Genomic DNA, 22,060 nt, shown 5'->3' on the forward strand with positions numbered 1-22,060 from the left:
AGCTAGTTTTCCCCACTGCTGAGGGACAGAGGAGCAAACTGGCTTAGTGTGGTGGTGGGAGACTAATGAAATGAACAGCCAGATAAAGGATGTTAGCATTTAGAAGGAAATGTAAGGATTCCATTTTGAATTCACTTGCATGAGCAGATTAAAAAAGGGTAAAAAAATGATGTCAAAAGCAAGACTGAAATCCAAGGCATTATATTACAAAGTTCAGCAGTAATTTGGCATAATTGCATTCATTTGGCTAGACCAATAAACTGGCTTAACCAATACCTCTTGGCTGGATACTCTAGCTAATCCTGCAAACCAACCATTCTTGTTTCAAGTCCTTAAATAATTACAAACCTTAATTTCATTAAGCAGAAATGACAGAAAGCCAATTTACATCAGCTCACTTGGAAGTTACTCTTTAAAAAGTTGTTTAGCTTCTGTATTTAGCTGGAAAAGTCCAGGTTTCTCCACAGTCCCTCATGTAAGCTACTCAAAACTGTATTTTAAGTGCTACATTTTAGTGTTTTGTTAAATATGTTCTTCATCTTCACTGATATTATACAGTTCATGTGGTTGAAGCAATGTCAAAATCTACAGGGAGTCAGAACATTGTGCCCTGGAAAGAATAGATATATATATAGGTTTTAAGATAGTATTATGGATATGAAGTAAGGAGTTATACAAAGTAAAAAGAAAACTAATTAAGGCAGAAAGTTATGCAGAACTGTAATTAAGGCAGGAATCCAATTTTTCTTATGCTATTCAGATTTTATTTATATTAAATTTCCTTTAAAAATAATTTTAAATCACAGTGGGTAGTGCTGTTCCTTTATCTGATTGCAACATTTAAGAGTTCTTCAGTCCCCTGTAACCTTAAGCTACACTTAAAAGAAAACCAGGACTGCTTTTCAAATCAAATATCAGCACCATGAGGGGCTAATGAATCCTGTGTAGGCACAGTACCTCACAGCAGTGCCCAGAAAACCCCACCAGTATGAACCACTCAGTTAACTCAGAGATGGTTCTGGGCTCATACCAACAAAGGGCATGGGCTTCTGACAAAACTCAGGAAAATCAATGCAAAATGGATTTATGATTAATTACAGCCATAGAGATGGAACTGTCACAAACCCCCAAAAAAACAAGGCAGCTCCATCTGGAGCTCAGTGGTCACCTTAGAACTGATAGAGCACAACCCCAGGAGTCCACAGCACATCCTGGATGTTCTGAGGGGCCTCATAACCTCTCACAGAAATGTGTAAAAACATGTCCAGCACCTGTGCAGCCAAGTCAATATTATATACAGAAAGATTCCTTATTTAATGTACTAATGTTTAATTCCAGTAGCCACAGATCCTGACTAATGCTCAGTGAGCTGGAGCTCCTCTGGATCCTGGTGATGTTCTGTGAGTGATTCCCAGACCCAGGGGGTCACTGAGCATTTCTAAGGGATCCACAGAAGCTGAACAGGTCCCACCATTCTGTCACTGGCAGGGGTAGATGCATCACACAGGTCTCTGTCACTGTGCCAGAAAATAATTTAAGGGTCCACCATAAAAGAGTAAAACCCACAACTCTATACCTGCACAAAAGCTGAATTTCAATTGCCTTAACTTCAGAAAGAAGTAGAATTGTTGTTCTTTCTTAAGCAAAAGTACATCTAACATCTCTACCAATCTAGAATATTCCCAACCATGTAAAATTTTTACTAAAAATTATTTAATCAGACAATGAGGAGGCTGCAGACATAAAATCAAAGAGATGAAAACTAATTCCCCATCAAGTGCACATTTTCAACACAACACCACATTTTGTATTCCATTCATCATTACAGGGATTGTTCACTACATTGAAGAATCTAATAACTCAGGTCTGGTAATTTGGGAGTAATAAGAGGCATAGGGAAGGAAAAGGCTTCATCCACAATTAGCAGAGATGAGAAGATCTGATACAGAATCCACTGACAGCACTCAGTACAAAAGTGTCACCACAGTCCCCCCAACTAGCCTGTTCCTCAGTAAAATACTATATCTGATCAAAAGCACTGCTATGCTCAGAAATACTCAGGATATTCCATGATCTGCTAGTGCTGCACAGGTACAGTGCTGTGTCCCTACAGAACTGCAGTGATCCCAGCAGCAAAGGTAGACTTGCCTAAAAAAAAATCTTCATACTTCATATTTTCCTAACATTACTAGAAGCTGCCCACATGCAATGAGGAAGAAAAAACCCCAGATGAATCATATCACTGGCATGAGTCAGTTATTTCATATTCTATTTTTCCACATGAAGGCAAAATATTGTCATTAAATCAGCTGTTATTGTTTTAATTAAGCTCTGCCTTTCCAGCACTGTGCTGCTTTATCTCCTGTTACTGAACTGCAGAGGATACTAAAGATACATTTCTTTTCCTCACAAGCGGAAAAGGCCCCAGGATAGTCTGTTAGCATGAGCAGTTAATATTTCCAGCCCAGAGAGAAGTGCAGACACATTACCAGGGACAGAGCTCATTTGGTTCTTCCCCTCTGCCTAGGAACAATCAATCCCCAAGCCCTGAACCTGCATGTGAAAATCCCAGCGAGAAGCACAGCCAAGGATATCACAGCCTCAAACAACAGTGACAGCACTCCCAGGAGGTGAGCACACACCTAGGAACAATCAATCCCCAAGCCCTGAACCTGCATGTGAAAATCCCAATGAGAAGCACAGCCAAGGATATCACAGCCCCAAACAACAGTGACAGCAGTCCCAGGAGGTGAGCACAGATCTGATCTGTTTCTGAGGCTTTCACACAAATGCAATGGAAGCTGAGGAATAAAGCAGATCAATAGCAGCCATTTCCTCTCTCACTAAGGAGAGCTCTACTCTGCCAGGAGACACAGCCACTCACAAACCATGCTCAGGCTCTGGCTCTGAGCTAGTTTGGGCCATGGGGAATCACAGAGCTGCTGTGGCCATGGCTGTTCTACTGAAACTTCAACCAAATATTATCTCACATATACACACACAAGAATTCCTCTGTGAGCTAACGCTTCAGCACACACCAACAGCCACTTACAGCAATCATTTGACATTCTGAAGTTGGATTTACTATTAGAACTTCTCCTTTAACACGTGATGCCCCCGAGGTAATGCAGAATTCACCAACTCCCAATCAAAATGCAATGTTTAAGTTAAGCCAAAGATAATTCCATATCTGAGCAGCAAGCAGCCCATTGATTTGTGTGTCTCTTTTCAGACCTCCACAGGTGATAACAACACACACTCCACTGAAGGACACCACCACGATCAATTACTCTCATAAATGAGAAATAACGGATGATGTCCTATCCAACTACTGATAAAATGCCTCTAGAAGCAAGTCTTGATGAGTAACACAACAACTGTGCCAAAGCCCCCAGGCAGCCCTCCCTGTCAGATTCTGCTCAGGTCCCATGTGAACCCAGTGCCCAACAGCCCAAACAATAACTGCACCCCCTGCTCGTGCCAAAACGGGGATGACCCAAAAGAACAGCTCTTCCAGGGTCACCACATCCGCCAGCACAAAAGGATGAGTGGGTGAGAAGCACCTGGCAGCTGCAGTGCCACGGGTAAGCCTGGATCCTGCTGCAGGGTCTGCAGCCACACAGCCAGCCCCACGTGTCCCTCCAAGCTGGGACAGAGCTGGCAGCTCCTCAGAGAGCCAAAACCACAATATAATATGAGTGCTGTTCCAGAAAAACTGTTTGGAGAAGACCCCAAATGCATTTAATCTAACATTCAAACAAGGTGTTTGGCTCATGGTCCAACAGTCAGGTATCACTGCCTCACCAAGAAGCAAGAAAGCACCACCCAGCTGAGCAGCAATTTAATTTTCTGTCATTTATTCCTGCTGTCTTCCCTGGTACATGTAGAAATTCCTGCAGAAATTCAGCAGAATCGAGCACTTGCACTGGACAGGCCCAAAATACAGGGACAAGGAGATAGGACATGGGTAGGACAGGCACCAGGGAGAGGCAGCTGCTTCTGCCAAGTGCTGTGCAGGAAGCCGTGCACTGCTTAGAACAGACAGATGTAAGGGGGATGCTGTGGAAGCTGTAGGTCACCTCCTGAATACAGCTACATTTTCTTCTTGGATTTTGATTTAATTAAAAGGCAGATACAGCGATACAACTAAGAACAAACTTCTGTTTCTGCCCACTTGACGTGTCTGATACTGCAGTAACGCAGACAGCAGCAGCATGCTGTGGGGTGCTGCCCAAGGCTGCAGCCTGAGCAGGGTGTCCAGGCAGGCTCCCAAACCAGAGAACAGCAGAGCAGGGGCCCAGCTGAAGCTGGGGAATGTTCCCATCCATCTCACCACAGGAATAAAGCAGCTACCAGCACACTGAAGGAGTCTCTCAGGGTACCACACCCCTGCAGTGCCCCAGCTAAGGCACATTTTCTCTAACTATTAATGCACAGAAACAGATTGGGCCCTTTGTTAATGCAACACAGCCTGATGTACAAGGGGCTTTGCTCTGCAAGAGAGCAGTGTTCACAGATGGCACTGAGGGACAGCACAGGATCATGCAGACAAGTTTTACCACAGAAGCTGCTTTAGACAGAAACTCAGAGAACAAGAGGTTCTGCAACTCTGGGGAAAGGAACCTGACCTGGGGCACGACATCCAGGCTTTCCTGGAGGTGTCCCACTCACTTCCAGCTTCCCTGAGTATCGATCCACCCACTCACCAACCTGAGCATCACAGCAAGGAGCGTTCCACACTGGATCCTAGTACAGCTGCAAAGTCTGCTCCAGCAGCTGGTTGCTTTTATATCCATTTTGGTAGCCACAACAGCAAAGAACATTCTCCAAGCTGCAGCCTAGCTCTCAGTTTTGTCTCCATTTAATCTACATTGTCTCTTTCCAGGAGGAATTAGCACATTATGGCCCCAAAGTCTTTATACCTTTGTTCTCTTCCTTTTCTCTCCTACACCACTACCGGAGCAGAGCCCTCCCACCCACCGGGTGCAACAGCTTCAGTGAGACTGCTCAGATCTACAGTATCAGACCCCAAAGGATACACTTACTACAAAATTAAAAACTGCAGGATACTAATTCTGACTGCAAAGGCTTCAAATGGTGGCTCCCATGGAAATGTATTTATTGAATGACTACCTGGAAAGGGGCTCTCTCAGTCACAAACTCAAATTGTTGTTTCCATCAACTCCTATATCTATCTTGTAAAAGCTACAAACAGGAGCAAGAGAAACCAGGGTGAAGGAGACCCCATTCTTCTACACAGGCATCCAAAGCTGATTTGTTAAGAAAGAAAAAGCCCCAAACATTACAGCACTTTTTCTGCCACAGAAGCAAATATAAACAAGCAGCTTGCCTGGTCATTTTTGTTTTCCTTGGGTTTTGGGTTTGGTTTGGCTTGTTTTTTACTGGTGTTTTGAATTACTCAATCATTTGTCATCAACATTGAAACCAAGCACTCAAAGAGACCCTGGCAGCTCTGGAAAATACAGCACTCAATTAAGCCAGCAAAGAAAAATGATACAATCTGCAACAATATGTATTCCCTGAGAGAACTTTGCCCCAGTGTGCTTTAGCTCAAAGGCAGAGATGAAAGAAATGCAGTCTCTGAATTTGCCCACCCCAGCTGATGTCTCCTGTGGTTCACTCATTTATGAAACCATCAGCACAGGGTTTAGGAAGAGCTGCCTGGCCCTTCCCTGCAAATGGAGAATCACCAAGTGCTCCAAGAGGGGCTCAGGGAGCAAATCACAGCCATGGGCAGCCTCCTTAGCAACAATCTGACAGAGCAGCCAATTAACACCTAGAAAACAGCTAATCATTCAGAGACAGACATGATGCCTGATAAATGAATCTGGCAGGCCAGCCATTTCATTACAGCTAGAGAGCCATTCTGTGTTAGCAGGAGGCTGGGACTGCACCTTGGAAAGCAGGGGCACATTAACACGGGCAATACAGCTGCACAGTAACTACAGAAACTCCTCACAGCCTTATGGCTGAAAGGGTTACTGAGATCCTTGGGTGCATAAATAACAATAGCATTAGGAAAAGAGTGCTTACTTTCAGTCCTGCACTTGGCACTTTTGCACCTGCTGGCAGAATAAAGCATCCTGCTCTGGCATCCCCAATTCAGGCGAGACATTGATATGCTGGAGAGGGCTCCCAGGAGCACAGGAATGACAAAGGACTGAAACATCTTGAAGTGAAAGCCTCAAGTTCAATCTCTACTCACTCTCTCCAATTTAGCAAAGAGAAAGAAAATTGAAAAGCCACAAACTCCTGCTCAGTCTATGTGGAAAAGAATGCTGATAACAGAGGGCTCCTTGTTCTAGCACACAAAAGTTTAACAAGACTCAATGACTTTAAGTTAAGGCTGGAGAAGTCTGCCCTTGAACTATGGTGCACTTTTTGCAACAAGACAGAGCGAGCAAAGAATTTTTTAAAGCATCTTGTTAGATGTTTGGATACACTTTTCATCCATGGGCATTTTCAAATTCCAGTTCTTTCAGCTATCTTTTTAAAAAATTATGTTTAAGCCAAACAAAAGGATACAGTTTTACAACCTCCCAGCACAAGAACAAGTGTTCATAATGGTCTTTCCTGGGTTTACCACATGTGAACCAAACTGAGACAACTTCTCTTCAGGTTCAGTGCAGTGAAGATCCAAAGTGTTGAACTAACAACATAACTTTCCACAGTTCCTGTAATCTAAGCAGGAAGATATTCAGCTCCTTAATTTAGGACCACAGTCTGTGCCCCACCACCTGTTGTACAGGCAATCACATCATTTACAAGTTACTACAGGTTGGTAGCAGCTCTCAGACCAGAACTACTAAGAACACACAACACCATTCCAGCCTGGTTTTAAAGCTGATGACGGGCCACAAGATAAAAAGGAGTAACATACTCTTTAGAAATAGAAAACTCAGTGACAGGAGCAGCTTAACTCAGATTAAAAAAGAAAAAAGAAATAAGTCATGCTTATCTCTTAAGGCACCAGGCTATGAGGCAGGCCTATTCAGGATTTTTCGTCTATGTTTTGCTTACTCTCATGAGGCAAAAAAGCCTAAAAAATGGCAAATTGTGATTCCTTTTCTGCCTGAGAGCTTGCACACCTGTGGCTGAAGTAAAGCTCAAGGCAGAATCTGCACTGTAACTTCCACCTGCTCTTCACAGGAGCAGCAGCTTTCACTGCAGGCTGGGACAGCAGCACTGCAGCTGTGGTGTGTGCACTGCAGGGCTCAGACAGGACCATCTGCCACAAAGTGAATGCTCTGCATTTACACACACACAGCAGCCTGTCCTCTCATTCACAAGTCCAGCAAACCCCTTCTCTTAGGAAAATTAAATGTACAGCCCCATTTTACTATAGGGCACTGATTAAACCATAATGCAATACAGACAGCACCAACAAAACACTGAGAAAGGAATTCAGTAAGACACAAACCACTCAATTGTAAGTCAGCTCCAAAAACCCCTAATATTCTAGAAGGCTCAATATTAAAGTTGTTAGGACAACAAGGACAGCCTTGTTGTCTATAGTCTATAAATTAATTTTACAGAAATGAATGAAAAGGGATTATTGTTAGTTGATTAAATGCTGTCTTCCTTTTTCTTCATGTCACTTAAGTTTCATACATTTAACATTTAAAAAGAAAGCATGAATTCTTCTTACCTCCCCAGTGAAATCCTAAAATTAAGAATTTATTTTAGTACAAATCAGATCTCTTGGTCTCTAGAAAAGCAAGGCTCCTGCTAATGCCAGTGGGAAAGTTTGCTGTCATAGAATCAATTAAATTAGCTTTCCCATAATCAGTAACACTAAACAAAACTCTTGGTATAACATGGCAGAAAGAAAAAAACAAACCACAAATGTTGAGTCTGCTGCCACTCAGGTAAGTCTAGGGCTCCTCAATGGTTTTCTCCCACACCAACTGCTAAAAGCAATAAACAACCTTGCTTGGCAATGTGGTATCAGATCCTAACCAGGGAGCAGCCATTTCCAAAGGGTTTTTTAGGTGTTACTGTCAATAAATGTATGGCCAGCAGCACACTGAGAACTGATCACTGGCACTGGCAGAGCCAGCTCAGTTATTTCAGTGTCTGCATCACACACAGAAAGGACAAGAATGGAATAAAGCACATTATGCAGTACTGAATGCAAACAATGGCAACAAAGCAACACAGCTGGAAGAGAAACCTGTGTTTATTTTGTAATTGCTCATTAAGAACATCTAAACAATGTATCAAACAACATACCTACACAACTGACCTTCATCTCCACACGCACACTTTCCTCCCTTTCCAAAAGCTATGCTACTTTTACTGCATATTTTATGACATTTTTGATCACAAACACATTTTCTAGTTTTTTGAAGCTCCACTTCTAAATACAATGAAGTGGAAGGCTCTACACTAAAACAGACCATGAGAGTCAAGATCTACAAATAAATCCTGATTCAAAACACACAAACCCCTCCAAAACCACTGTGACCATGAGGTTCAGCCGGGCCTCACCCCACCAATCCCTGAGGAGGGGCACTGTGCTCACAACTGCTCTGCTCCAGCAGTGAAGGAGTTAATCCAGAATCCCTGCTCCTCCCTGTTCCCTCTCCAGGGCACTTATCCTCTCTTCCCTCAATGTTTTGGGGAGCTGTGGGGCAAAGAGCAGCACAGGGGTGCAGGAGAGGGAGCTGCACAGAATCAGGGAGCCCTCCAGGAATGGGGCAAAGGCAGCACAGCATCTCTGCACACCAGGAAAGAATTCCCAAGGAACAGGCTCCCACTCCACCAGAAACTGGGAAAATCAAGGATCAGAAAACAGAGTAGGACTAATAATTTACAGATCACTTACAAAGGCTTTCATTGTAAGGGCTCTATTCAAAACCATCCACATCCATGAGTGGTGCTGGCTGAACTGCACAAACAACATGCAAGTGCCTCCCATGTTCATGAGTGCGTTCATGTGGAAGTGCTGGAAAGCTGAGGGGCAAATGCCCTGTGCTAAACCACAACCACAACCATGCCTGCTCACATCAAGGGGTTGCATGACTCTAACAAAAGCAAAGAATATTAAAGATTTAATCCCATTTAAACAGGTGTACATTCAGCTTGATAAAGGTGAAAAAGAGAACATTTCTTTCAAAAAATGTTGGAAAAAATCCAAGTAACAGCTAAGTTAGTTATCTTATTTTTAAAAATACAAGTGAACTGGTTTGTGTAGGATGCTTTGATACCAAAAGTAAGGTCTACCTATCAAAAAAACAGGAGCAAAAAGACAGGGAGTAAAAAACAAGAAGAAACTTTCAATCCATACTCAAAGCAATTTCAGTTGGGATTTACTGAAGGAATATGCTCCAAGGTGATAATGTCTATTAAAAAAAAAAACAAACACCACAACAAAATATGAGAAGTCCTTTCTGGACAGCATCCTCTCCAATTTGTATTGTACCATTCTTCCTTCTTTCCCTGTAAAATTCCACTGCAGTGCCACTCCATCCATTGACTTGCTCATATCTCAGTTCAAAAGGGAAAAAAGCAATAAAATTTAATTTCATCCAGCTAAAAATTTTGGCAGATATTCTGCACTAAAAATATACACCATAATTTAGAATAAATGTTCCAAATCAGTTCAATCCTTGGTCCCTCCAAGCACCATCATGAAATTTAGCACTTGTATTTCTAAACCTTGTTAACACATGTATGACCTTGATCAAAAAAGTGTATTTTTCGTTTCTTTAAGCTGCAAAACTAAAACTGCATCATAAAAAGGGCAACAGCAGGTCTGCCAAGCCAACTTAATGTTTTCAAGTTGCTTTTTTACAAGACTATGCTTTGCACATCTGGAAAAGAAACATTAAGAGGGTGCTCAATCAGCTATTTGCAGCCTTGATGGAAATAAAACTTTGATGTTCCTGGTATGGTGTTTATAAACAGCCCAAAGTTGTGGATACTGAGTCATGTGTGGCTTTGGCTTGCCCTCAGCTGAGGGGATGCTGCAGAGGGTGAGCAGGCACCGTGGGCACTGCTGCAGTGTTGATGCACAAACACAGCACAGTGTTTTTGGAGCTGACTTACAATTGAGTGGTTTGTGTCTTACTGAATTCCTTTCTCAGTGTTTTGTTGGTGCTGTCTGTATTGCATTATAGTTTAATCAGTGCCCTATAGTAAAATGGGGCTGTACATTTAATTTTCCTAAGAGAAGGGGTTTGCTGGACTTGTGAATGAGAGGACAGGCTGCTGTGTGTGTGTAAATGCAGAGCATTCACTTTTGTGGCAGATGGTCCTGTCTGAGCCCTGCAGTGCACACACCACAGCTGCAGTGCTGCTGTTCCAGCCTGCAGTGAAAGCTGCTGCTCCTGTGAAGAGCAGCCACAGCATCACCCAGCACTGCACACCTCACTCAGGATTTCTCCCAGCTCTTCCCTAGTTTCCCCTCCCTTTCTTTCTCCTTCCTTTTGTTTTGTTGCTGTTTTGGGTTTCTTCAATCTCCACCAGGGCAACAAAGCCCTGCAGCCACCCAAAGGCAGCGCTGGCTCCCCAGAAGCCCAGGAGTTTAACACCATGGATTGTGTCTCATTGATCCTCTGTGGGGAGCTTTCCTCACTTTCCTCTCTGCTCCTGCACGTGCTCCTGGAGATTTCCCTGACACCACAACACGAGGTCATGTGCAACTGCCCTGTTCTTCTGAGCTCTGCACCAGCAAATGGCTAAAAAGGATGATGGCAAGTGAAGCAGGATGTAAAATGTGACTTTGGAAATGCAGGCAAATTAATTTTTAAGTATGAATCCCTTCTATATAGATTTTCCATTAGCAGGAATAAAATTAAAGAAGTGTCTGCTCAACTGGGAAAAGAACACAATATAAACCCTAAGGAAAACTAAGTATATTCCTTCCCTTGTATCCATTACTGGGAGCTTACAAAGCTTCCTTTCTTTAATGAGCACTTGCCTGCTAGAAGTGATGAATATTTCAGATGCTCTTTCAAAATAAACATGGAGAACCTAATACAGTATTTATGGCACAGATGAATTTCCCAAACAAGCTGCCCAATAACCAGAAAGCAGCATTAAGACAGGAGTATAGAAAGCTATAAATAGTACACAAAAGGTACAGTGTAATAGTGTGCATCACTTTTATCCCTGTTTTCATCTGTCCAACCCATTTGCACCTGGAAAGCACTGCTTCTTTTCCCCTGTACAGAATTTGGGAATGGCCTGGTCCTCAGCAGCACACCTAGAACATGAACCCTCTAAGTAAATAAATGTGCATCTATCAAAACTCAGCAGAGTTGGGAAAAAACCCAGAGCTCCATGTATTATTGGAAGAAAGTACGACAAATCCTCCTTTAAGGAGCCTAAGAATAGTATTTGAAGAAAATACAAATTAAAAAGGACACATCCTGTTTGAATTTTGAAAATGTCAGTGGCCAGATGCCCTCAGCCACTACCAATCATAAAGTCAAACACTGAAGTCATAATTCAACAGAGAGAACAACACCACTTGTCATGGTCTTTAATGGTGTCCCAGCAACAGCAGAAAGCAGGTTAGAGCCAGGTAACACAATGCCACATTTCTAAAATGCCCTAGGAAAGAAGTGTGCAAAGCATGCAGCTTTTTGGAAGTCTGCTGCAGCTGACAGAGCTGCAGTGTAACTCAGGTGCCCAGCCTCACTTCTCCCACCCAAAACCAAAGGCAGCCCCACCAGCCCCAATGCAGCATTCCATGAGATGCCTCCAGAGCTACTGGATGCAAGGAGACCAACTCTTAGGACATACACCCCAGCACCACAAAACAAATACAAATACCAGAAAACACAAACCCAGTACCTAAAACCAAAAGGGAAATATCACAGAATCGGTTCAGCAAAGAAAAAGTCAAACACAACCAGCCCAGGTCCAACGACTGACATGGATATTACACACACAGAAGCAGACAAGCCTTTCCATTCAAGAATCAAGGGTGGAAAAAAACTCTTCAGAAGGTTTTTTGGAAAGGACAGGAATGACAGACTCCTATTACATAGCAACCTGCTGGGCCACCACATCACAAACAGAGGCAAAAGGCACTCGAGAGGAAAATCTCAAGACCAACCATGAGCCATGAGTGCAGACAGACACCCATCTGTCTGTAACCAAAAACCCACATTTTCCACTCTTCACACCAATTACACATCATAAACTGACTCCTTTACAAACACTCCTTATTTTGCATTTGTCAACAGCACAGAAGACAGAATGAGCAAATGCTTCAAGTTTTAGCTATACCCATGTGGTATATTACAAAGAGCAGCAGCATTAAAATGAATAATTAAGATCATACCCAGAACAACAAAAACACAAACATTTCAATGGCTTATTTTAATGCAGAACAAGCCCACTAATATTTGCCAGTGTTGTAAAACCACAATTAGTTTGCACAACTACTCCACAAGAAAAGACAGACACCCTTCAGGTTGGACAAGTTATCTGCTCCTTACTTAATCTTAACTTTGGTTTGTCTTACCAAACTTTCTGTAACTGTAACAATGACAACACAACTGTTAAGAAATTGGGATGATTTCAAGTAAAATGATACTACAGACCAGTCAGCATTTATAAATACTATATCCAATAACTTCTCAAATTTTAGTGTGCTGAAACAATACTAAATAACAATACACACTATCTTATTACATTTAGCTAGAATAGTTCAACAAAGCAAATTTAACAACATACTTTTTGTTTGCATTTTCACTAGCTTCATCTTACCCATACCATCCACCTTACTTGTCCCATTCACCCTCCAACATGTTAGTTTGCAACAACAGAATTAATGACTTACTTCTATTCAAAACAGTCTAAAGATTAACTGAGAGAAGCAATACCAATATACTACCTGTTACTTAAAAAAACAAACCCAAACAACCCAAAACATTAGCCATGAGTGCAACAAGTCTGTATTTTGGTATAAAAACTAAGATATTAGCATTTGAAAGACCAATCTTTTGTTATCATGAAAGATAGCCATTTTAAAAGTGTGGAAGGAATATGTTACCACTGAAACTGAAGGGTATTGTAAGTTTACAGGATTTTCAGTTTCAGTTGAGGTATTCTGAAGTTTAAAGAAAGGGAGAATATCAAAACTTCATTAAAGTAACTGTAAAAATTCCACTTTTGTTAACTTGGCTCGCAGTTTAACGTTGACTTCCCCCATGAAATTTCAGCTGCCATAAAACCTGTATGCTAAAAACATTTAACTGTTACGTTTGAAAGTATAAAACTAGGAGCAGAAGAAATTAAAGGGAACGTTCAATGCAAGGGAAAGCAAACTTTTGGTCTGCAGACTTGTGCAGGGAGGTTCAAATATGTCTACAACACGCTGAGGAGAAAGAGGAAAGAAAGGACATGTTCTGTGCTTTTAAAATTAGCTAATCTGCTTAATAGCTGGAAAGCGCCGCTACCCAGCCTTTAACCCTTTGCCTTCCTGGGCCCTATGACAAGAAAATGCTGCTCAAAACGGGAGGGGATAAATATCAAAGCAATCATCGGTTACCTTTAAAACTCTTTGCTTCCTCCTCTGAGGCCTTTTGTTTTCTGTTAGGACCTAAAAAAACATCAAATTGCAGAATATAAGTTGTGGTCACAAAGGCAGGCGGACACCTCCGATTTTTATTATGGAACAGCGATATTTCTGCAGTACCCCGAGTGCTTTACACGCGGCCCTCGCACGGGCCGGCGGCGGCTCCCGGCGGCCCGTCCGCCGCCCCCGCGGCGCCCCTCACATGGCGGGCGCCCCGCGTTCCCCCTCACGGCGGCGGCGCCCCTGCCCCGCCATCTTTGCTTCCTGCCGCAGCGGCGGCCGCGCGCGGCCCCGCGGGAGCGCGCAGCGCCGCGCAGCGCCCCCCGGCGGCCGCACAGCCGCCCGCCCGAACAAAGGGGCTCCGCAAAGGCCGCCCGCAAAGGCCGGCACGGACCCGCCGCGTCCCGGGCACGGCCCCGGCGGTGCGGGCCGCCCCTCGCGGGCACCGGGGCCAGGGTCGGTGGGCTCGGCCGGGGCCGCGAGGAGAACGGGGTCAGCCGAGGACACGGGCCCCGCGCACCCGCACGCGTGCGCACACGGGGCGGCGCAGCCCCGACCCTCTCCAGAGCGGCAGCGGGCGTGAGGCACCGGGCGGCATAGCCCTGGCCCTCTCCTGAGGGGCACCGGGCGTGCAGCGCCGGGCACCACAGCCCCGGTCCTCTCCTGAGCGGCACCGGGCACCACAGCCCCGACCCTCTCCTGAGGGGCACCGGGCGGCACAGCCCCGACCCTCTCCTGAGGGGCACCAGGCGTGCAGCACCGGGCACCACAGCCCCGACCCGCTCCTGAGCGGCACCGGGCGTGAAGCCCCGAGCCTCTGCTGAGCGCCACCGGGGGTGCAGCGCCAGGCACCGGGCGGCACAGCCCCAACCCTCTCCTGAGGGGCACTGGGCACCACAGCCCCGACCCTCTCCTGAGGGGCACCAGGCGTGCAGCACCGGGCACCACAGCCCCGACCCGCTCCTGAGCGGCACCGGGCGTGAGGCACCAGGCGTGCAGCCCCAAGCCTCTGCTAAGCGGCACCGGGGATGCAGCGCCAGGCACCGGGCACCACAGCCCCGGCCCTCTCCAGAGCGGCACCGGGCGTGAGGCACCGGGCGGCATAGCACTGGCCCTCTCCTGAGGGGCAACGGGCACCACAGCCCCGGCCCTCTCCTCAGCGGCACCGGGTGTGCAGCGCCAGGCACCGGGCACCACAGCCCTGACCCTCTCCTGAGGGGCACCGGGTGTGCAGCTCTGGGCACCACAGCCCCGACCCTCTCCTGAGGGGCAGCGGGCACCACAGCCCCGACCCTCTCCTGAGCGGCACCGGGCACCACAGCCCCGACCCTCTCCTGAGCGGCACCGGGCACCACAGCCCTGACCCTCTCCTGAGGGGCACCGGGTGTGCAGCTCTGGGCACCACAGCCCCGACCCTCTCCTGAGCGGCACCGGGCACCACAGCCCCGACCCTCTCCTGAGCGGCACCGGGCACCACAGCCCTGACCCTCTCCTGAGGGGCACCGGGTGTGCAGCGCCGGGCACCACAGCCCCGACCCTCTCCTGAGCGGCACCGGGCACCACAGCCCCGACCCTCTCCTGAGCGGCACCGGGCACCACAGCCCTGACCCTCTCCTGAGGGGCAGCGGGCGTGCAGCGCCGGGCACCACAGCCCCGACCCGCTCCTGAGCGGCAGCGGGCGGCACAGCCCCGACCCGCTCCTGAGGGGCACCGGGTGTGAGGCACCGGGCACCGACGGCCGGATCGCCCCGCCAAGAGTGAAATCGCCGCTGCCCGGTGGAGTTCGCAGCACAGGCCCTGCCTGCCCCTGCTCTCCCCAGCCGAGCGGCCGCGGCTGCAGCAGCCCCTCCAAAGTCCCAGCCCGGGGCCGGGAGCCCAGCGCCCACCGCAGCCCTGCTCCAACAGACTCCTCTGGCTTCACCTACTCCTACAGCACTGTGAAAAATGCATATATTTTATGATTGGCTTTTCACAAATATTCAAATGAATATTATATGCGTTGTGTTAGAAAGTAATGCTGCATGAATTCTCTTAAGTAGTGTGTTAAATATAGTTTTGGGTTATTAAAAAATGTTAAAATAGAAACTATGCTATTTAGGATACTTTTTTTAAAGAAAGGACTTGCAGTGAAATAGCACTGCCAGGATACCTAAATCTTTCCAAGAAAAAGAATTTATTGCCCTCTTATCAGAAGAAATTAACTTCTTCCCGCCTCGAAGGCGCTGTTAGGATTCAAAGGAAGAAGTTGACAGGATTCAAAGGAAGAAGCTGACACTGCCCAGACAGAATCCTGTGTTTGAGTGGAATTTATGAACCATGTATGAGGTGTATGAATATGCAACAGGCTGTTGCTTTTAAGGGTTAATCCTTTGTTAACGTGGCTCCTTTTTCAGGCTCCTGCTGCCCAGAAAAAGGTACCCGGACCTCTGTAATGCTTTGTCTCTACTTTCTCATATTGTCCTAATTCAATTTGTCCAAATTATTATTCCTCTAATTGTGTTACTATTTTTATAACCATTTTATTACTATTAAACTTTTACAGTTTTAAAACCAAGTGATTGGCGTTTTTCACAAGCACCCAGCTGAACAAATTACTGCACACGGACTGCCATGGAACTGGCCACCATATAAACATCAAACACAATTGTTTCCCCACAACTCCACCTGCTCCACACATCAGAGGGGTCACAGCGAGCCCTCATTCCCTAACCAGGGACAACAAACCAACCACAGCAGATCTCACACTGCAGGCACCCAAGCATTCCCTGAATTCCCAACAATTGACATCTAAACCAGAATGTTGGCCATGGATTTATGCACTAAATATAAAAACCAGTAAGAACACCTTCTCATCAGCTACAAACTGCAATCTGTTTTCTCATCTGATGCTAGACTGTAATGGAATTATTGTCCACTTACTGGTCCAAATCAATTAAACAGCAGAAATGCTCACACAACTCATTCCCCAGTGTAGCAATTCAATCAGAGAAAGCTGTCACCCATTTTTTGTTGTCTGATGCTACCTTGTATCTAAGCTCTTAATTTGTTGCATCAGAATGATGCATTAAATAGGATTTAGGGTAAGGCAAAATTAAAAGACTGATTTGTATTCTTTCCCCCAAATTACCCCACACCTGCAAGGGTCATTTTTGCACATTAAGAATGAGAGAGTGGAAATCACACACACTTAGTGATCTGATTCTTCTTGGTAGTTTTGGCTACTTGGATGCTTCTCAATACAGGGGGAAAATGAACAGTATTTTGTTTGCTCAGAAACCCAAGATCCCAAATTGTGATTGAGTCCCAGACTGGTGCATGCACTGGACAGCAGTGTCAGGTTTCCTTGTAACCTCATGTTAGAGGTCCTCGGACACAAGGAAGGAAAGAAACCTCTTCAAATAATTTCCCCTTAAAGGTTTGAGAACCTACACAGAAAATAAGGAGCAGTGAAGAGGCAATTTTTGTTAAATACAGCCTCTGAAAATAACTGGAGCACACACTAATCCTCCTCACTGTAATTCAGCCTGCATTATGGTCCCCGCCCAGGAACACAGCCATGGCAAAGGGCTGGGAGCTGGGATTATTTTACACTCCCACAGAATGAGTGTCAGTGTAAAATACAGGAGAACTGCACAGCTCCAGCTCCCTGCCCTGCATCTGTGGGTAGGGAAGGCTGCATGCAGCTCTGCTCATCACACACCTCCCCAAACTCCTCTGGCTCTGTGCTACCCCTTACAAAACTCTCAAGTACCCTACTCAGGAGTGCTTTTATGCGCACTCCCTTTAAAATTCAACTGGCTTAAATATTTCTGGAGTCTATTGTAAAATAAATACCACAAAGTCTAAATTTCTTGATTATAGCTGGGCCTGGCTAGAACACAAGAATTCCATTTTGCTTTTTTTTTTTTTCTTTCAGATTTCAGCACTTGATTTTGTTCCAAAGCAGAGCAAAACTTTCAAAATTCAAGAAGAGACAGATAAAATGTGGGAGACAAAAGTTCAAGCCCCTGGTCTGCATCAGGCAAAAATCCCTTACCACCAACATGTTCTAATAATTCTCATCCCCTTTTTAAGTTTTAAACAGAAATTTAATTTCTCAAGCCTCGAGAAACTTCCCCAAAAATAGTTGCATTAAGACAGATAGTAGCTGTGAAAGGTTCCTGTTCATTCAGCATTTTCAAGGAATGGCTGCTGGAAAGCTCCCAAGCAACTTGAATTGCAGCATCCTTTTTCAATATGTCTGGGTTTTCCAGCAGCGTGTTAAACACCCACAGACAAGCAGGCCCTTATTGTTATTTAATATTTCATATTACTCAGATTGCAGCAATTAAATAAGATGTCTCAAGACACCTTGGGCAACCCAAGTGAACTAACACTCAGTGACCTCATTTTTATGGCCAGTTTGTTGACTACAGGTCCCCCTGAATCCAGCTATTTAGTTCTAACAGGAATTAAAGCTCTCCACAGCAGATGGTTTCAACTCAAGAGGGCTCCCTGACTAGGTAGGACCCTAAAGCACGGCCACCTTGCCTTGATAAGCCCTGCAAAATGATGCCTCAGGTTTTAGCTTTTATATTTTTCACATTCTGTGCTGCTTTAGTGTAGTGGAACAAAATAGCTGTAAAAAGCCCTCAGTAACTGCAATGCTGTTTCAGAAAACAGCAGTCTTTAAAGATAAGACAAAAATGCGGCAGCATCATAATCCTGTGTGGGTAAGCATCTCAAGCTCTTCACTGTGAAGTATTCCTGCATTATTCATTCTGAGAGGGACAGTAACCCAAGATAAAGCCTTTTTCCTCTTCTTATGAAAGCTTCCTTACATTTTATTTACTGGGCTGCCCTTTCAAAAAATTCAATAAGCAAGAAAATGTTTTTCCCTTATATATTTTAGGATTCTTCTTTACCAGCTCCAAACCAAGCAGGCACAGTGTGAATTCCTCAGGAAGAGGGGCATTATATACAACAATATTGCTCACACAGGGGCTGGGAACTTGAGCCCACAATGCCTCATATCCAGACTTTCATGATGTCACATCCCTGCAAAACCCATTACACTCAGGAAGGTACAGTATCACCTAATGTTTATATGGCTGTTATTTTTAAATGGTATTTTTAAATCCAATACAGTTTTCAAAACTTTATCTGGATGATGTGTGAATTAATGGAAATAACAGTAACCAAACTATTGCCAGTTCCAAACATGCAGCTGATACTCTCCAAGGGCCGAGTGCTGCTGCACACGTGGGCATGGGTGCTGGAAAATGCACTTCAGTTCACATTCATGGCTTCCACCAGCCAGGCCTTACTCCCTGCAACTGGAAATCCACCTCAGATCTTAAAGAAAACCAACACCTTTCCACTCCTAAGCAGCAGATATGGACTGCTTGCTGCTTAGGAAAGAAAAAGTGTTGGTTTTCTTTTCCACAGTAGCTATGAAGCCATTTATTGCACACAGCTCTCACTGACTTCACTGGGACTTCTGCATTTTTTAGTTAGAATGGGGAGAGATAATTCCTTTAAGGCAAAACAGCAACATTTCAACTATGCTCCTGCTCTATCCCCCTACACCCTCCTCCCAGTGAATCACCTCCAAAAAATGCTTACATTCCACCAACATGAGAGAAAGAAGCATGACTCTCCTGAACAAGGAACACACTGAAGCCAATCTCATTTCATTATTTATGTTCACTTTCCATACCATGGACAGAGACCTCCAGTTTTGGGTTTTCCTCAGCTGCTTTCTATTTGAAACACATTGCTGCCACAGGAGTCCCAGTACTACCAGTCTGGGAAAACAATGGAATTCCCTGCAATCTTATCTAAAGGACAGCTGCTAAACTGAGTGACAGCATTCCCCATCCCCCAACACCTTGAAAGAGCTGATACAACACTGTAGAAATACTTTCTCATTTCCTCAGAGCAGTTTCTAGAGACTGAAAATGAACCAAGGCCTCTTTCTAGGAATATCTGAAAAGACACCAGGCTTCATTCAAATACAATTTTGTAAGAAAATACCTGACATGTTCTTAAATGTCAGGAATACTTCATTTCCTCCATGCAGCACCCTGAAATTTCATACAAAATTTAACAAGAAATGAAGGAGGCTTCTGGTGCAGCTCTGAATGTATCATACAGAATGCGACCACTCAGGTGAAATAAAAGCAGCCAAAGGAAAGAATAAAAACAAGGAATCTCTCATAAAGAAAGTAAAAGGAGTGCCCAGAGAGGACAAAGGTGAAGAGGCAAAGCTAATCTGCAAGGAGTAGGTCAGGCTGAGCAACAAGAAAAGCAGTATGTTCAGCCTGGAAAACAAAGGCTGACAGAAAAGCTGGAGTGCTCCCTTTCACTGACCCTGCCAAAACCCTTTCTAAAACACGGCTTTTACATCCCTTCCTACCTCAGCTCCACAAACCCTCTCCCATGAACTTCTCTTCAATCCCACTGACTAAATACACAGAAGGACAATGTGAGTACTCTCTTGCTGTAAAAGGTCAGGATGAGTCTCTACCACCTTTATTGTTTTAATATCCATCTGAAGTCACATTACAGCTGTCCCTCTCCTCACTTATTTTTTAAGAGCATTAAGGAGCAGCTGATACAGAAAGAGGTTTGTGAATGAATTCTGAGCCAAACTGTTTAAGCCTACTTCCCTAAACATCATACCCTAAAATATACTCCCCCCACAAAGGGGAATACACCATATCCCCTCACTGCTCCAGGACTCTGCTTTGTGCTTGCCTACCTGAGAACAGAATGGACTTCTCTGCCAAGCCTGGTGAGCACAGCACAGAGCAGGGCAAGCAGGAGCTCTCCTGAAGCCTCTGCAGCTGACAGGAATTCCTACCTGCTGTAAGAACACAGCATTTCCATGGAACTGCTCCTCTCAGAGCACAGCCGGTGTGCAGAGACTGGAACCTCAGTTTCCCACATCCCAAGGCAGATGGGATTTAACTACCCAGACAGCCTCTCCCCTCTGTGCTTCAAGTACTATTGGATCCCGTGAGGAGAACACTCCCAGCAGGACCCAGCACTGCAGAGTCTCACTGCAGCTCAGGGAATTCAGTTGGGATGTGGGAAATCTACCTTCAACTCCCTACTTACCTGATTCAAAGCCTGATCTTGAAACTGAAATCCCTCAGGAGGTCAGTGCTGTTATCACATGGGCATACAGACTGTCTTTTTCCCCTCCTCTTTGTTCCAAAAGTTATCACCTGGGTTATAAAAGGCTGATGGGTCAGAAAAATGAGTAAGAAACACAGAAAAAGAAAGGATGTATGGGGAATGTCGTAAAAGAGAAAGGGAGAGAGGAAAGAGAAGTGAAATGAGAGAAACAGAAGAACAGGCAATTAGAAAGGCAGAGAGATGCGAAAGGTGAAAATGCAGCTACAACTTGGTCCTGAAGTTTATAAATTGATTTCCACCAAATCTGTCATCACAAGCAAATTACTGTAACTGAACCAAAGAGCAGAAAACATGCCTTCCTTAGCTTTTAGCCTTCAGTATTTTGAAATACCAACACTCTCCCTTGTAATTCACTGTCTCCTAAGACTCCCCTCAATCTCCCTCCTTCCCGCATTCTGTGCCTAAGTCTTCCTCATTTACGCACTCCAACATGTTTTGGCCAACATACCAACATCTGGGACACAGAGTTAAAGCCATATTTACCTTTGATTTGACACATTTATATAACAGGAACAAGACTGACTCCAGCTCACTCTAACCTCTGTAGTTGACAAGGGGAAGTTACTGCACAACCTGTTAGCACCAACGGGAACCCTGAACTCTCTGAAGCTGTCATGCGGCCAGCACTTCCCTTTGCACAATTTTAAGATGCACCTCAAGCCTCAGAAGAGTGACTTAATTTGCAACTCCTCTGTCCTACCTCAAAAGGCAGCATGATTGGCGGCGGTGGCTTTTTCAGCTCCTCGCATTTTCTCTTTTTGCATATCCGGTGGCTGGTTTTGCGCTTCCTGCAGCAGCTGCACTCCTCGCAGTTGGTTTTGCGCAGACAGGGCTCGCACACCCCACACCGCCTCCGCTTCTTCTTCTCCAGCATAGGGAGCAGAGATGAGTATGGAAGAGGGTAATCACCAGCTGGATTTTTAACAGAGCATGGCCCTGAGGCCTCAGCTGCTTCAGTGCTGGTGTTCACGTTGTTGTCCTGAACCAAATTCAAGCTTGCTCCGACACTTCCCAGCTGTGATGAATAATCATTATGCTGCAGTCTTGAGTCAGCTGGCAAATCTGCATTTATGGCTTTTGCTGAGGCGAGAGCAGAGATTCCCATGCTTGAAGGCAACTCTGAAACAAAACCTGCAGAGAATTGTCCAGAGCTTCCAGCAGAGATTTTATCAACTGTGCTTTTTCCTAGATCTGAAGATAAAGTGGGGACATACCCTGAATTCAAAATTAATGTCTCTGCATCGATACATTTAACAAGCTGTTCAATGTCCTCTACTTCAATGTTGTTTAAAGAGGTATTGGAGACTGGTTCACATACTCTAA

General features: G+C 45.0%; 1 protein-coding gene across 1 annotated transcript in view; it reads right to left on the bottom strand.

The window, feature by feature from the left end:
• Window positions 1–20,775, bottom strand: part of TET1 (tet methylcytosine dioxygenase 1) — a 54,698-nt gene extending 33,923 nt beyond the window's left edge. Inside the window, exons 1-2 of the mRNA XM_054288458.1 lie at window positions 20,657–20,775; window positions 13,529–13,579 (exon numbers count right to left, since the gene is read on the bottom strand). The gene's annotated coding sequence lies outside the window, so the exon portion shown is untranslated. The remainder of the gene's footprint in view (window positions 1–13,528; window positions 13,580–20,656) is intronic.
• Between the last annotated feature and the right edge of the window lie 1,285 nt (window positions 20,776–22,060).

The sequence above is a fragment of the Melozone crissalis genome, unplaced genomic scaffold, assembly GCF_028551555.1.
Source record: "Melozone crissalis strain CALT ecotype California unplaced genomic scaffold, PUWL_Pcris_2 ptg000062l_1, whole genome shotgun sequence".
NCBI classification, from domain to species: Eukaryota; Metazoa; Chordata; class Aves; order Passeriformes; family Passerellidae; genus Melozone; species Melozone crissalis.